Source organism: Herpailurus yagouaroundi, unplaced genomic scaffold (assembly GCF_014898765.1).
Source record: "Herpailurus yagouaroundi ecotype Mexico unplaced genomic scaffold, PumYag 199, whole genome shotgun sequence".
Classification (NCBI taxonomy): domain Eukaryota; kingdom Metazoa; phylum Chordata; class Mammalia; order Carnivora; family Felidae; genus Herpailurus; species Herpailurus yagouaroundi.
Window position 1 is genome coordinate 691,420 of NW_024412430.1, and position 16,679 is coordinate 708,098.

At 39.9% G+C, this 16,679-nt stretch overlaps 1 long non-coding RNA gene across 1 annotated transcript in view; it reads left to right on the plus strand.

Annotated features, from left to right (window-relative positions):
- LOC121013594 (uncharacterized) overlaps positions 1-16,679 on the plus strand; it is a 137,351-nt gene that overhangs the window by 83,479 nt on the left and 37,193 nt on the right. The window contains exon 4 of the long non-coding RNA XR_005782795.1: positions 10,183-10,300. This is a non-coding gene — a long non-coding RNA (uncharacterized LOC121013594). The remainder of the gene's footprint in view (positions 1-10,182; positions 10,301-16,679) is intronic.

The window sequence follows — 16,679 nt, forward strand, 5'->3', positions numbered from 1 at the left end:
ATTATCCCAGTTAGGTCTCCAGTTTTGTGGGCTGAGGAACTCAGGTTAGTTGAACTTACAAACTTAGGCATGAATTGGAATTCCAATTTATTTATTTAAAGTAGAGCTATGTATTGATATTTACTGTGGTCTCAGCACTGCATTTCTTGAGTAAAGGCTGACTTACGTGGGAAGTCAAGTTATCACAAGAGGATACTGTGACTTGCATAATATCAAGGAAGAAATCCTTATATTTATGGTCAGTTGGTTTCAACAAAGGTACCAAAGCTGTTCGGTAAAGGAAAAGAGAGTCGTTTCATCTGGAAAAATTGGCTATGCACACGCAAAAAAATGAGCCTAGTCTCTATGTCACATCATACACACAAGAAAAATAACTCAAAATGGATTACAGCCCTAAATTTCAGAGCTAAAACCATGAAACTTCTAGAAGAAAACTAGGAGAAAATATTTCTGACCTTAGATTAGGCAATAATTTTTCCATCAATAAAAGAAATAATTGGGGTGCCTGGATGGCTCTCAGTGGGTTGAACATCTGACTCTTGATTTCGGCTCAGGTCATGATCTCACAGTTCATGAGTTCAGGCCCTGCATTGGACTCTGTACTGATGACACAGAGCCTGCTTGGGATTCTCTGTCTTCGTCTCTCTCTCTGCCCTCCCCCGGCCCCACTCTCTGTCTCTTTCAAAAATAAATAGGGGCACCTGGGTGGCTCAGTTGGTTAAGCGTCCAACGTGGGCTCAGGTCACAATCTCACCGTTTGTGGGTTCAAGCCCCGTGTCAGGCTCTGTGCTGACAGCTCAGAGCCTGGAGCCTGCTTCTGATTCTGTGTCTCCCTCTCTCTCTGCCCCTCCCCCACTCACACTCTGTCTGTCTCTCCCTCTCTCTCAAAAAATGAATAAAACATTTAAAAAAGTGTTTAGGGGTGCCTGGGTGGCTCAGTCAGTTAAGCCTCCGACTTTGGTCCAGGTCATGATCTTATGATTTGTGGGTTTGAGCCCCTTGTCAGGCTCTGTGCTGACAGCTCAGAGGCTGGAACCTGCTTCTCTCTGCCCTCTCCCAGCCTCTCTCTCTGCCCCTCCCCTGCTCACTCTCCATCTCTCTCTCTCTCTCAAAAATAAATAAACATTAAAAATTTGTAATAAAAATAAATAAGTAGACATAAAAAATAAAAAGAATGATAAATTTTACTTCATTAAAAAAAAAAAGCACTTTTACTCTTCTGAAGAAGGAAAATAAAAAGACCAGTAAGTGACTGGGAGAAAATATTTGTGAAACATATATCTGAAAAAGGGTTTGTATCCAGAATATATAAATAATGTTTATCATTCAATAATAAGACAATGTAATTAAAAAATGGGAGGCACATTTGAATAGTTATTTCACAACAAAAATATACAAATTGCCAATAAGCACATGAAAAGATGCTTAATATCAGTCATTAGAGAAATCAAATTAAAACCACAATGCGATACCTCTACGCACCCACTGGAATGGCTATAATCCAAAGACTTACAATATTAGTGTTGGTGAAGATGTGGAGAAACTGAAATCTTTGTACATTGCTGTTGAGTATGTAAAATGGTATAAGCACTTACATATACTTCCATCTAACCTAGCAATTTCACTTCTAGGTATCTACCTACCCCAGAGAAATTAAAACATGTTCACACTAAGACTTGTGGCAATTGCCCGTGGCAATTTATTCATGTAATCCAAGTATGCCAGAGCTAGTGAACAGATAAAATGTAGATGCATACATATATTTGAATGGAATGCTATTTGTCAATTTTAAAGATGATCTATCGATACCTACAACATAGATGAACCTCAAATATATTATGCTAAATGGAAGAATTCGTTATAAAGGACTATATATTATATGACCCTGTTTATATAAGATTTCCAGAAAAGGCAAATCTATAGAGACAGAAATTCAGATTTATAGTTGTCTGGGACTGAGAGTCTGAGTAGGAATTGATTGCAAATGAGCACAAGGAAACTTTGGATGATGGGAATATTCTAAAACTAGATTGTGGTCATGATTATACAACTGTCTAAATTAAGAGTCATTTGACTGCACACATATAATGGATGACTATTGTGCTATGTAAACTATCCTTCAATACAGGTGTAAAAAATTCAAGGACAGGAGAGTGGCCTGCTGTATAAAATCTCGAGACATCAAGCCCCATAGAGTAGCTGTGCCTATCTGTGCAACAGAAACATTTGCCTCCCAAAGAATTGTGCCTGGGTAGACCCATCTGGAACACTGAAGAAAGGAGTTAGAAACAGTGATTCTGTTTATTTAAAATTCTTCATTGATCAGGGTGCCTGGGTGGCTCAGTCGGTTGAGAGTCCAACTTCAGCTCAGGTCATGATCTCATGGTTCGTGAGTTCAAGCCCCACATCAGGCTCTGTGGTGACAGCTTGGAGCCTGGAGCCTGCTTTAGATTCTGTGTCTCTGTCTCTCTCTGACCCTCCCATGCTTGCGCTCCTCCCCCCCTCAAAAATAAATGTTAAAAAATTTAAAAAAAATTCTTCATTGGCCAAAGCCCATTTGTATGGATACATTCTGTTTTTTATTATGTTAATATAATCAATATTTTTCTGGCATGAGAATCATTTTGTCTGTGAAATGATATGACATATTTCTGTTCTAATTCATTTTTGGTCTTTTTATAGTTGAACAAAAAGAAAAGGTACTCAGTTCTGGTAGTTTATAGCTTAAATTATATCCAAAGGAATTAAGTCATTTCTAAATTCCCTTCTCTCCAAATTATTGGAGAATATTTAACTGCAGTCCCACGTATAACTACACATACATGTGCGCGTGTGTGCACACATATGCACACACACACAAATTACCACTTCATTAGTAACCTACAAAGTTCTTTTTTTTCCTAGAGAAATATTATCTTACTTTCCCATAAACTTACTAGTAAGTCCTTAACAGTTTTTGAGTTTTGTAGATATGGAAGATAGTATTTAAGTGGGGGAATATATGTACATTAATCTTACAGAGATATTCATAAATTTCTCCAAGTAGAGGTGAAAAATGGAGATATATTTTATTCATTCTTTGAAACCAGAAAAGGAGGGGAAGAGATGGAAAATACAAATATATGTACAAAGTAGGACATTTACTTCCCCAAAATGTAAATAAAGTATTTGGCGGGGGAGGGGAGGAGTGATTTAAAGAATAAGAATTTTAAAGTGTTGGTTGGTTGTTTATGTTTATTTTCCAAATCAACAATGTGATTCAAGGGAACACCAATAAATGAAACATTACTTTCCAATAAATAGATTCAGGATGTGGCTGTAATAGCCCTTTCAAACTGGCCTATCTTACCGAAAAGTGATACTGGAAATAGAGTGTAGGTTCTTTTCTAAGGCTCCATCTATCATTCTCCTCTTACTACTGTGGAAATCATGAGTCAATACAACCAGATCTGGTTAGAGAAGGATGACATTGACAAACAGATCAGGTTTGGACACACCATAAATATCACACAGTACCTCCCACAGCAGGCCAAGGCAAAGCCTGGTGAAACAATCTATCATTCTAAGTACAATGCATATGGAGGATGTCCAAAGATGTTGCTGATTGCTGCTGCCCTAGCAAAACTTCTTTTTTTCATTAATGATGGAGTTCAAGTCCACATCATTCTTTCCATCTTTTCTTTTGCTCCTTATGTGTGGGCCCACGAGCACATGGCACATTTAGAAGTTGTTTACTTCTACAATTCAGTATTTCTTCAGTCTGAGATTCTTATCAGATAATTTTTTTAAGCAGACTCCCTTAAGACTAGTTGTTTTGTCCCTAAAATGGTTTTGATGCTGTTGATGTATTTATTACTTTAGGTAAAGCATTCACATCAGTGGTCTCCAAAGGGAGATGGGGAGTGTAACAAAAGGAGTGAGAAGAAGGATCCATTAGAGTGTGGGAACAAAGTACCAGAACTTCTTTTTCAGTTGTTCTCTAGCATGAAAGATTACTTAAGCTTCATAGTATTTAACATGTGGATTAGAACTGGTGCACTCATAGGTCGCTGTGTGAGCGGGTCACAAATTATCTATGAGTTACCCTGAGGGAAGATGGGGGTCTCACATTTTGGAGGGATTAATTGACCCAGTGTTATTCCTATTTGTTCGTTTATTAATTTTAAACACGCTACATGATGTGGAAACAATTTCAGTGGTTTTAAAACAAATCCATAGGTTGAAAAATAGGAAAAATTCTAATAAAAAAAATGGCAGCTCTAGTTCTTAGCAGTAGCTCTTTGGCAACCAAACCAGGAAGTAAAAACAATGGTTATCTAATTATATGTGTCAAGAAGATGGGCAAGGAATTTTTTTAATTATAAAGAAAATTTGTTGAAATTAAATTTTACATCCACCTTTGTTAACAAGAAACAATTGTGTTGAAGTTTAGTTAATGATAGCACATATGGCATACATATGTTGAATTTGCTTCTTTTTCTAATTGGATATTCGCTCAAGCTATTTGGAGACCACTTAGTTAGAAATCTCACTTGGAATTTGTGTATACATGATTCTGGGTGTTTCTGAGCGAGAAGACCTCTCAGGAGGGGTGGGGAATGTGTGAATTCAGGGTAACAGCAAGGAATCTGGCAGATACTCGATATAAGAAGCAGGTGGATCCTGGATACAGCTGATACTCTGGATGTGTAAACCTGGATACTACATGAATTGCTTAGCATCTGGGTGTCCTTATCAAAACCTAGACCACTGTCCCTGTGTTCCACATGACCGAGAGGAGGAGCAGCATAATGTTCTGCTTTTCCATGCACTAGGTCAAGGCATCTGAAAGTGATAAATAGCACAATGCCACAAGCAGTGTAAAAATCTCAACTTAAGTCTCAGGTGGTAAAAGATGAGCCATGAAAACCTATAATATTAAAGTAATGTATTCTTAACAACTGACCTCTATATGTACAGGGGGAAAAGATGTTTATTTGGATTAGCTCAGAAATTCTACTAGTGGTCATCTACCCGGAGACTCCAACTTAATTTACACTTTTAATTCATTAGTTAAGCAAATATTTATTGAATGCCTACTAAGTGCTTAGTGCTAGTAATTAATGCCATTTACTGAGCATTTTCTATGCCAAGCTGTGGGCTAAACCTTTAAATATGTCAGTGTGATTAATCCCCGAACAACTTTTTTTTAAGTTTATTTATTCATTTTTAGAGAGAGAGAGATAGAAAGAGAGAGAGAGAGAGAGAGAGAGAGAGAGTGAGAGAGAAAGCTGGAGAGGGGCAGAGAGAGAGAGAGAGGAAGGGAGAGAGAATCCCAAGCAGGATCTGCACTGTCAGCACAGAGCCTGATGCAGGGCCCGAACCCACAAACCTCAGATCATGACCTGAGCCAAAATCAAGAGTCAGAGGCTCAACTGACTGAACCACCCAGGCACCCCAATCTTTCAACAAGTTTTAAAGTTAATTACAGAAATAAGGAAATCAAGGTACAAAAAGATAAAGTATTTAGCCCAGTTCTAAACAGGAGTTTCTGGAACAACCTCAGATCTATGGACACAATGCCTTGATGGATGGAAAACTATATAGAGAGTGAGTGGAGGGGAAAGGAGAGAAAAACCTTGGGAGGTAGGAGAACAATAGCCTGTCTCTGAACGACTTTTTGTTTTTAATTGAAGTATAGTTGATACACAAGGTTACATTAGTTTCAGGTGCCCAACATAGTTGTTACATGCTGAGCTACTTTCTTAAGGGAACTGCCTGGTACTTTGTCCTCAGATCCCTCTAGCTTATGTTATTTGAAACTTTCCACAGACAGGAAAGAGACTTCTTCTGTAGCCCCTGTCATTGTTTCAGGATTGTATCAATCTCTCAGCTCCTCTCATTCTGACCTTCATTTTATGCCCCTCCCCCTGACCCTGTCCCATACCTGGCCTTCTGCTCATTCCCCAATGGCACCTCTTCCTATCCTTCAAAATCAGGCTCTCAGGGACTGTCTTTGACAGCTCTTACCAGATGTTTCTCAGGCTAAACATAGTCTTCTTGGGTCTTTGCTTATGGGTGATACAAGGTTGAAGTCCAAGAGACTATCAGCATCCTCCAGACCCATCTGCACTGTTCTTGTTTGAATAAACTCCTCAGGTCTCAGCTCTTTCTAACCAGAGGGTACTGGTATTATGTCTTACTTTGGCTTGGTGAGAAGTTTGTCCCTCGGATTGCAGATCAGCTTGCTCTGCTGCCCTGCCCGGAAGTCTTCTTTTCAGACCATCTGATAGCTCTACTCAGACTTCCCCTCTTGCATTCCTTAATCTGGCTTCCCTCCCTTGTCTGAGCCTCAATTAAAATAGGGCAGGCCTCTTTCAGAATTGTGACATTTGTCTTGACCTTCCCAGGTGCCTCTGTGTGTTGCTTCTACTCTTTGACATTCAGGCTTTAAAATCATCATCACGATCAGTATTTTTATCATCATCATTTGTATTGGTTCCATATATTTGTCTTATTTTTAAAAAGAACACAGAATAAAGGTGAAGTTCTCATAGTCTTACTCAACCTCTCAGCTCCCTTTCTCCCTAGAGCCATCCAGTATCATGGATTACAGTTTCTACATATATGTACCCAGAAGCAATTAATAATAACTGATGTTCATTGACCACTTAGTATACAACTAGCAGTATTCCAGGTGGCTCACGTGTATTCCTTCCTCGACTTTGAAACAATCCTATATGAAATAGGTACTTATTATTTCCTCCACTTAAACGTGGGGCTATCAAGAACTTAAATAACTTGCACAAAGTCACACAGCTAATAGGTAGTGGAACTGAGATTCAAAGGCAGGCAGGCAGGCATCTAACTCCAGAACCAGTGGGCTTCATCATATGTTAATGCTGGTAACTGCTCTAGTATATTACACAACCTTTTGTGATATTGCTTAGAGGATTTTTTAAATGCCCAAAAATTCAGTTTAAAAATTTCCCTCAAGGGGCACCTGGGTGGCTCAGTCAGTTAAGCAACGGACTTTAGCCCAGGTCATGATCTCACAGTTTGTGAGTTCGAGCCCCACATTGGGTCTGACAGCTCAGATGCCGGGGAGCCTGCTTTAGATTCTGTGTCTCCCTCTCTCTCCGCCCCTCCCCGACGCCCCCGCTTGCACTCTGTCTCTCTCTGTCTCAAAAATGAACATTAAAAAAATTTTTTTTTAATTTCCCTTGGTTAATTTTTCTTCTCAACATTATGTTTTTGAGATATTAATCCAAACATTGATATTTACTGCTATATAATATTCTATCAGGAATATCCATCATAATTTACTATATTCTCCTCAATGGGCACCTAAAGTGTTTCTGATTTTCATTACTAGAAGCTGTGCTGCAGTGAGCATTGTTGTGCATGTCTCCTTGGTAATAGTCATGTTCTCCTCCAATTCAAATAAGGCTATTTCATCATTGCCTTTATCAATTGATAGGATGAAGTGGTTAATTTAAATGATTGCTACCAATATCTGACTGATTGGTAAAAGATGAGTTATTTGCTGGATTTTGCATTTTAGTAGACTTATTAGAGGAAATAATGTAATGCTGTGAAGAATTCCAGAACTGAGGAAGAAAAGGTGCATTTGAAGATCATATGTAGGGGAAGATAGCCCTGGTATCTTCAGGACACCTGCCATCCATCCACTAAGGCTGACTTTCCTCTTCAAATCATGGAAATCTAGGTCTCCATGAGAGTCTTTGTTTCGGCACCAATATTCCAAAGTGGTTCAGATGCTACACAAACCATTTCAGTGCCCCCTTTTCTCCCTTATCAACTGTAAACATATAGACAGAATATTTATTGGATTACAGAGTACTCTGGGATATAATAGCCATGTGACTTCAAGATAGAAGAAAAGAAATTTCTAAATCTTGAAAACGATGTGTGGATATGTTTGCACACCAAGTGGGATTTCCTCTGTCGTCCAGGCAGCCTTGCTCTTGAATAATTTAAGTTGCTTGAATTGGCAGGCATCTGTGCTCAGCACTGCCCTACCAACACACACATTGCTTGCCCTTTGAATGGAGATGGTCCAAGAGGAAACATCAGAGGCCTATCTACCAGAAGCCCAAGAAGATTTTGTGTCGTGACACCTGCAGTATTTTATTCATGAAGAAGCTTCACTAGAATGAATTGTTTTTCTGAATAAGCTCATTGCAAATAAATTCACTTGTCTCTTGTTTGATGCATATGTGGCTTTTCCATATACATCTTGGTACATGGCACAGATGTTGTCCTGGAATAGAAGACCCACTGGACCTGAACTGTAACAAGTGGAAAAATAGAATTTCCTATTAACAGCACAGCATCAAGGAAGAATGTCTAGTTCTAATTCTAACACTCAGTGGTTTGGTGAAATTGGACAAGTTACTGTAAGTGGGAATCAGAACATTACTGATCTCACCATATTGTAAGATGATTACAATAATATTCTCTAAATTAGTATAAGTTAGCTAAATTCATTTTTAAAAATCTAATCTGTTTCTTAGACACTTATTTGTATACCTTATGTAGCAGTGATCTACACAGAAAAATCCTGTAAAATTTACTGTAAAATGGACATACTGACACCTCATTCCTAGAGTTTATGTGGGGAGAAAAATGGCTCGATACATGTAGAGTACTATGTGTAAGAAAAAAGCCTGGCCACCTGTCAAGTTCTCTCTAATTGTGATTCTGTTATTCAGGGATCACTCAGCTGGTGGCTACAAATGAAAATAACGGTCACTAGTTACTTTAATGTTAAAGTGCAGAACATCTCAATCTAGGAGGCCTGCTACTCTTCCCCAGGAGAAACCAAGGACAGCAGTTTAATGAGCATACCTACCCTTCTCTTACCCAACATATATAAAAGAAATCTGCAGAAAGGATTCTTAAGGAAATATGGGTTGTATAGAGTGGTAGCAATTCCATCCTTAGCAAGAAAGGATTATGTGGGGCGCCTGGGTGTCTCAGTCCGTTAAGGGTCCAACTTTGGCTCACAGTTTGTGAGTTCAAGCCCTGCATTGGGCTTTGTGCTGACAGTTCAGAGTCTGGAGTCCACTTCAAGTTCTGTGTGTGTCTCTCTGTCTGCCCCTCCTCTGCTCATTCTCTCTGTCTCTCTGTCTCTCTCTCTCAAATAAATACACACTAAGTATTTTAAAAACTAAAAGTAAAAAGAAGAAAGCATCATGTGCTTTGTTCTCCTATCTTTCCACAGGTTGGGCATGCCCAAGTTGCCTTCCCTGACCGCATAAGTAAGTCAAGGACTAAGGATAATCTGTTAGACGTTGCTGAGTCACAGTTGGTTAAGATCCTACTCTGGATTTCAGTTCGGGTCATGATCTCACGGTTTGTGAGATTGAGCCTGAGTTGGGCTCTATGCTCACAGCCTGGAGCCTGCTTAGGATTCTTTCTTTCTCTCTCTCTCCCTCTCTCTCTGTCTCAACCCCTTTCCCACTTGCACTCTCTCTCTCAAAATAAATAAACATAAAAAAAAAAAAAAAAAACAAAGAAATCGCTGAGCTGGGGGCACCTGGGTGGCTCAGTCAGTTAAGCATCATATTCTTGATTTCACTCAGGGGATGATTTCAATTTTGCTGACAGTGTAGAGCCTGCTTGGAATTCTCTGTGTCTCTTTCTGTCTCTTTCTGTGTCTCTCTCAAAATAAATAAGCTTTAAAAAAGAATTGTAAGAGAAATTGCTGAGGGGCGCTTGGGTGGCTCAGTTGGCTAAGCGTCTGACTTGTCTCAGGTCATGATCTTATGGTCCATGGGTTCGAGCCCCACCTCAGGCTCTGTGCTGACAGCTCAAAGCCTGGAACCTGCCTCAAGTTCTCTGGCTCCTTCTCTGTCTGCCCCTCCCCTGCTGGTGCTTTGTCTCTGTCTCTCTGTCTCAAAAATAAATAAACATTAAAAAAAGTTGTTTTTTTTTTTAAGAAATTGCTGAGTTGGGGCATGTGGGTGGCTCTATTGGTTGAACACCTGACTCTTGATCTTGGCTCATGTCATGATATCACATTTCATGGAACCGAGCCCCACATCTGGCTCTGTGCTGACAGTATAGAGCCTTCTTGGGATTCTCTCTCCCCCTTCTCTCTGCCCCTCCCCCCCAGTAAATAAATACATATTTAAAAAATTGCTGAGCCACTGAGTTGATAAATCATCTGTTCTCTAGGCTTGAGCATGTTAAGGGACCAGAGGGATACGACAGTGCAGAAGGAGAAAATCCCATGGTGAAGCCTGCAAGTCTATGTTTGCTGTGACCAGGATATGTGAGTGGAACCTCACTGAAGGTGAGTAGGTGACTGAATATTAAGCTTCTTTCAAAATTGCTGCCCCATTCCAGGTGCCACCCATTGGGCAAAGGAAGCCCAGCAGTAAGAGGATGTGGGTGGATCACCTGCGCCAGGCCTGAGGCCAGGAGGAAGAAGCCCCACCCCAGTCAGATCCCAACATCAGGGAGTTAAGCAGGGAGAAACCCCCCGAAGTCCCACCTGCGAGTCCAAAAATGCCTCCCTTGAGGAAGTCAGCCTGTGGTAGAGAGAAGGAAATGAGGGCCAGACAGTGGCCCCTTGGCAAGAGAGAGAGGCCAGTTTACTCTGAATGGTCGCTTTGCAGAACGTCTTCCTTCCTCTCCTTCATCCTTGCTCCAGTCCCAGAAGAGCAATCATAGCAAAGGAGGTGAAGAATGGTACGAGAGAGAACACCCTCTCCACTCCCTGTCACCTCCCCTTGTTCCAAGCCACGTACATACCTGTCTGTCCTGTCTTGAATTGTAGAGGAAGTGAGCTGTGAGTTGAAATTGACATTAAGGTTTTTAAACAGAGCACCAAAATCAGTCAGAAAATTTAGGAAATTGGACTGAGATACCACTTGGGAGCGTGAAATCCAGTGGGAATGGAGACTTGACAAAGAACTTTTATTAAAAAAAAAAACAAAACAAAACAAAGACAAAAAACCTTTTCATGGTTCTATCACAAGTTGATACACCTTGGTGAAATCCGTTAAATTAGTGATCAGTTATTCATTATAAATGTTTCTAGCCTTATAGGACTAAGTGTCCTGAGAAGTTGTTCCTCCAAAGAGATCTTGTGAGCTTTTTACTCTGTCTTGGCAGAAAGGAAACTTGGCCTGCTTTCCGTATGGCTAATCTTAAATTGTTCGTGCATTTGTTCATTTATTCAATCTACATTTATTGAGCATTTAGTGTGCTAGACACTGAACTACTGAACCAGACTCTTGGGATAATTAAGCAGGCCAAATACTCAGTTCACATGATTTCACATGGAATAAAAAGACTTTTTTTTTTTTTTTGCTGAAGCTTTTGAAGCAGTGGCAGACGCTGCCCAAAATAAATTGTGGGCTTTACAACCAAATAGCATTCTGAACTGCCCAGTAGAAATAATGGTGACCATGCATGCTGGGCTTCCCAGGGAAGCCTTGATTTCTTATAATTTCATTTTTTTTGCAATAAAGTAAATTTATTCAGTATGTAAGCTAAGTGCAATTTATTTTTTATGACTTTGTAACACTTTTCATTTAAATTTATAAATAATGAAACATCCTTTGTTAGAACACATGCCCAGTTTTTTTATTTGAAAAATGTGGATGGCTTAGTTCTATAGATTTTTTAAAAAGCAAATTTAGATCTAGGTTATGATGACAAAACTATGGAAGTTATTTCCTTCGGCCCTAGATTATGATGACAAAAATGTGAAAGTTATTGTTTCTCGGAAACCCAGCTTTCTGGCCGTGGTATCTCTTGGCATCTGACACTGTTTTTGAAGGTAAAATAAATGCAGCTAAAGCAATGGTTTGCCTGATGCCAATTTAAAAACACAGCGATGTGAAGCCCACTGATGTCCTGTGCTTTCAAAGGTAATGAATAGGTACACCTGATCTCCACTCAGGTCGTCATTCTTGCAGGATGAAATGAAAGCTAGCAGAGCAAGAGGGTTGAGAGGTAGAGAGAGAGAGAGACCTAGAGAAGGAGAGGGGAGAGAGAGCCAGGGTAGAATGGTCTGTAACCATCTTAGCTGTCCTCTCAAAATAATATCTTGCACAGGCCATTCTTGAAGCATGATGAGGATAATAATCAGCTGTTATTTTTAGATTCCTTTTAGTTTTATTGTGGAATAATTTAATTAAAATACATTTTTATGACCATTTTATGGCCTCTGTCTTCTCTCTCCACTGCTGTAATTTCCCGGAAAGGAGATGTATGACATCCTGTGGGCATCCCCGGTAGCTTTTCAATCATCAATCCCTATCTTCTGAGTTAGTTTCATTCTGCCAAAGGAATCCTGTTCTTAGTTAGCATTCTTGTCACTGAAGATGAGTGGTCTGATTATCTGATGTACTGCACAGTTACGGGGAAAAAAAATACTTAACATTTCTTTTATCTCCTACTTGAGCATGGTAGGCTTAGAAAACAGAGACCTGGCAGTAATATATATCTTTTATACACATGCCCTTCTTCTCTCCCAAGTGTGGAAGGCAGAATGATGCCCCCCTCCAACATGTCAGCATTCTAATCCTCAGAACCTGTAAATATGTTATCGTATGTGACAAAGGAGATATTGCATATGTGATTATCTGAGAACCTTGAGATGGAAATAACCCTGGATGCTACAGGTGGATCCACTGTAATCATAGGGTCCTTAAAAGTGGCAGGAGTGAGGTCGGTAAAAGAGACATGATAGGGAACCAGAGTCAGATTTGGGCTGATAGCTTTGAAGATGGATGGAGGGGCCACAAGCCAAGGAGTGTGGGCTGCCTCTCGAAGGTGAAAGGCAGGGAAACAAATTGTTCCCTCAGAGCTTCCAGCAAAACACAGTGCTGCTGACACCATGATTTTAGCGCAGTGACACCCATGTCAGACTTTTAAACTATAGAACTGTAGAATCATAAAACTGTGTTGTTTTACAAGCCACTGGTAACAGCAGCAATAGAAAGCTAATATACCAAATACCCTTTCTGTGTATAGGCGGAAGCCTAAATTTATTAGCTTTTAATTGCATTATTTAATAACAGTCTCCCTAACCTCATGAGCCTTCGATTGCCATATTTTATATAATTAGAGATGCACTATTGGCAGCAGATTTCTCACTTCTCTGCACTTCCTTTCTAATCGATGCTGTTTTTAGAAACCAATTTTCAGTGGCAACATCCTTATACTTGGACATTTCCATTCCTATTTTTTCTCAAGTCTAATTTTAATTACATTTGTCAGTAGATAGAAGACCCAAGCCAGACAGGGCTTCATGAATTTTATAACAGTTGATGAAATAGGAGGGAACATTCTCCTTCCTTTTATATTTGGAAGATTTCTCTTCAGTTGAATGATAAGAGTGAAATCTAACAAAATCACCTTCATGTTTTACTGTGATGGTGAATATTCTGTGGCCAGTAATGTTCTCTAGAAAGGAAGCCACTTCTTTGGAGCAAATATTAGTGCCAAAGACAAGGAAAATCTTGGTATGATTCAGTCTGCGACTTCCTTAATTGGAAGCTACAAATCAGTGTGAACCTGGGGTTCGCTTATAGACGTTAGTTTTTCAAGCACTTTATTTTACCTGTCATGCATTTCTTTTCATACAGTCTCTATTACTCTGTAACACACTGGAGTTAAACAGCTCTCATATAGGTTTCTTGGACACTCCCATGAAATGTATGGAAAAGTAAAAGAATTTGTGGCTGCCTTTTTTTCCTTTGGAGTTTTAATAGGGGTTTTGTTAAGGCTGTGCAGGCTTTGGGTTAAGGCAGTGCCTGTGCTACAAGCTCAGTTGTGATAAACAGAGACAACAACACTCCAGTGAGGTCTTTGTACAGATCTAGCAAATGTCAGATGTCAGGCAATATTCTGTTGTTGTTGTTGTTTTGTTTTTTGTTTTTTGTTTTTTTTTTTTTTTTAGGTTCCTTGTTAGTGGGGCACTAAATTCCACTATGATTTTAGCTGTAAAATTTGTGGCAGTTGAGGGATGCCTGGGTGGCACAGTCAGATGAGCGTCCAACTTCAGCTCAGGTCATGATCTCACGGTCTTGTCCATGGGTTCAAGCCCCGCGCCGGGCTCTGTGCTAACAGCTCAGAGCCTGGAGCCTGCTTCAGATTCTGTGTGTCCCTCTCGCTCTCTGCCCCTCCCCCACCAATGCTCTGTCTCTCTCTCTCAAAAATAACTAAACGTTAAAAAAATTTTTTAAATGTTGTGGCAGTTGATTGATTTTTAAGGGCAATATTCACATAGCATTAAATTTTCAGAGGATTGAATGGTGTGATGGTATGATGGGTGATGGGTGTGTGTGTGTGTGTGTGTGTGTGTGTGTGTGTGTGTGCGCGCGCGCGCGCACGCTTCTGGGGTGGAGGGAGGAAGGGAGGGAGAGAGAATGAATAAGAGGAGACAAGCCTCAATGAGACACAAAATATTCTTTCCAAAGGAACCTGACATTAGTTCAAGGAAACACTTCCTAATTGGAAATCAAGGTATACCAAGTAAGAAGCAAAACTGTTACAGTCTTTGAAAACTTGACATGGGAATGTCCTGCCATTCTGCGTTCTTCTTCCCTTCATTTTCCAACCCTTTTCTCATCCTCTGAGCTGTTCCTCCCCCTCTCCAGGAAGAGGACCTTGACTTGGCAAAGAAATTAAAAGCCTTTAACAAGACAATTTTGTTATCTCCTCAGAAACAACAAAGCATCTTCCTAATCGCAGACAAACTGTTTGCATTTCCCCTGTCCTTCTTCCTTCTCATTACAAAGGAGGTGTCCCTGTTGCCTAACACTTTAACCCCTTTGGGCTTGCTCCAGAACTTCCCATCCTCATGTACTAAGTCTTTCCCTCTGAACTGGGTACTTTCCATCAACTTTTAAACATGCTTATCTCTGATTCTTTTTTTTTTTTTTAATTTTTTTTTCAACGTTTATTTATTTTTGGGACAGAGAGAGACAGAGTATGAACGGGGGAGGGGCAGAAAGAGAGGGAGACACAGAATCAGAAACAGGCTCCAGGCTCTGAGCCATCAGCCCAGAGCCCGACGCGGGGCTTGAACTCACGGACCGCGAGATCGTGACCTGGCTGAAGTCGGACGCTTAACCGACTGTGCCACCCAGGCGCCCCTACAGTCATCTTTTCATAGAAGATCTGAATCTGTTACTTTCCAGGTTCAAAGCCTTTGATGGCCTACTCACTGCTCTGTGGATTAAAAAAAATATATTGCCCTGTAGTATTTTGCATTCTCTAGTGTCAGTGTGTACCGTGTTTCCATCTTCTTTAGTTGGCTCCAGGCACATTGCCCTTCTCTCAGTTTCATATACATGTCATATTCCTCCAGCCACAGGGCTTTTGTACATGCTTATACACTCTTCTCCCATTCCCTGTTGAATTCCTACATATCAAGGATCATCTCTATTAACTTTCAATCACAACAAAATATCTTCCCAATATCAAATATACATTTTCATCTACCTGGTCCTCCTTCATTATAATGGAGATGTCCCTACTACTTAAAATTTTGAGGGCCATCTGGATGGCTCAGTTGGTTAAGCATCCAACTCTTGATTTCGGTTCAGGTCATGATCTCACGGTTGGGAGATGGAGCCCCATGTCAGATTCCACGCCGGACATGGTGCCTGGTTGGGATTTTCTCTCTCTCCCTCTCCTGCTGCCCCTCCCCTGTTTGCTCTCTCTCTCTTTCTCTCAAAAACAAACAAACAACCCACTTTGAATTGTACCCCCTCTAGTTTGCAGCGGAACTTTTTCAGAAAAATCACTCTTGCTTTCTCTATTCCTGTGTATAGAGGTCTTTCCTGCTGTTCTAATCTGTGGGTTGCTTCATGATCTCCTACTAATTTCTAAACTCTGTCAACACATATTCAACCATTTTCCTATATTAAATTTATTTTATTGGAAATACTTTGTTTATATTTTCCTGGTTAGACTTTGGCTGATACAATTTTTTAATATCAGGATTAGTCCCAGGAAACAAATTCTCAAGAACAAATTCTGAGCTTAGATTGCTTGCTTCTTTTAGCTTGAACACAGTGCAAAACTTTCAGGTGGAAAATGAGATACTATAATTAATCTATCTCATCAAGTGGCATTGCAATTACTTAAATTATAACCTGGTTTGTTTGCAGTGATGTGCCAATTGAAAGCTAGGCTTAGGGAAAACAAGTAGCTCTTGTATCTAACTACAAAAATGAGATGGCTGTTTTTGACTGTGCTGGACTGCTTACAAAAAGAAAATGATAAGCTTTGAGCTTTAAACTCTTAGCTGAAGGGACACAGCCAGAAAATCAGAGAGCTGCTATAGCATTCTTAGAGTTTATTTATATCAGCAGTTTATTTTTATCAAGGTTACAGATCAGAACTATGTACAATTTGCAGAGTAACCATGCAAGTTGAAAACACAGACCCACCAATTTATTATGTTATCATTAAGGCATGACTTCTAAATGATAGATCTCTGAGAGTGTAGGGGGGATATTTGAGCAGATGCAGTTGAATTTGAGAACCATGAACAAACATGTCTGCAAAGTTTCATTACCAACAGATACAATTATGTCTAATGAAGGTAGTCTTCCTGGACTAAAAGAGCTTATAATTTATTCACCTGAAAAAGTTGCCTTGAAAAGAGATGCATATTTTCCTTAAGACTCACCAGAAGCATACCTTAT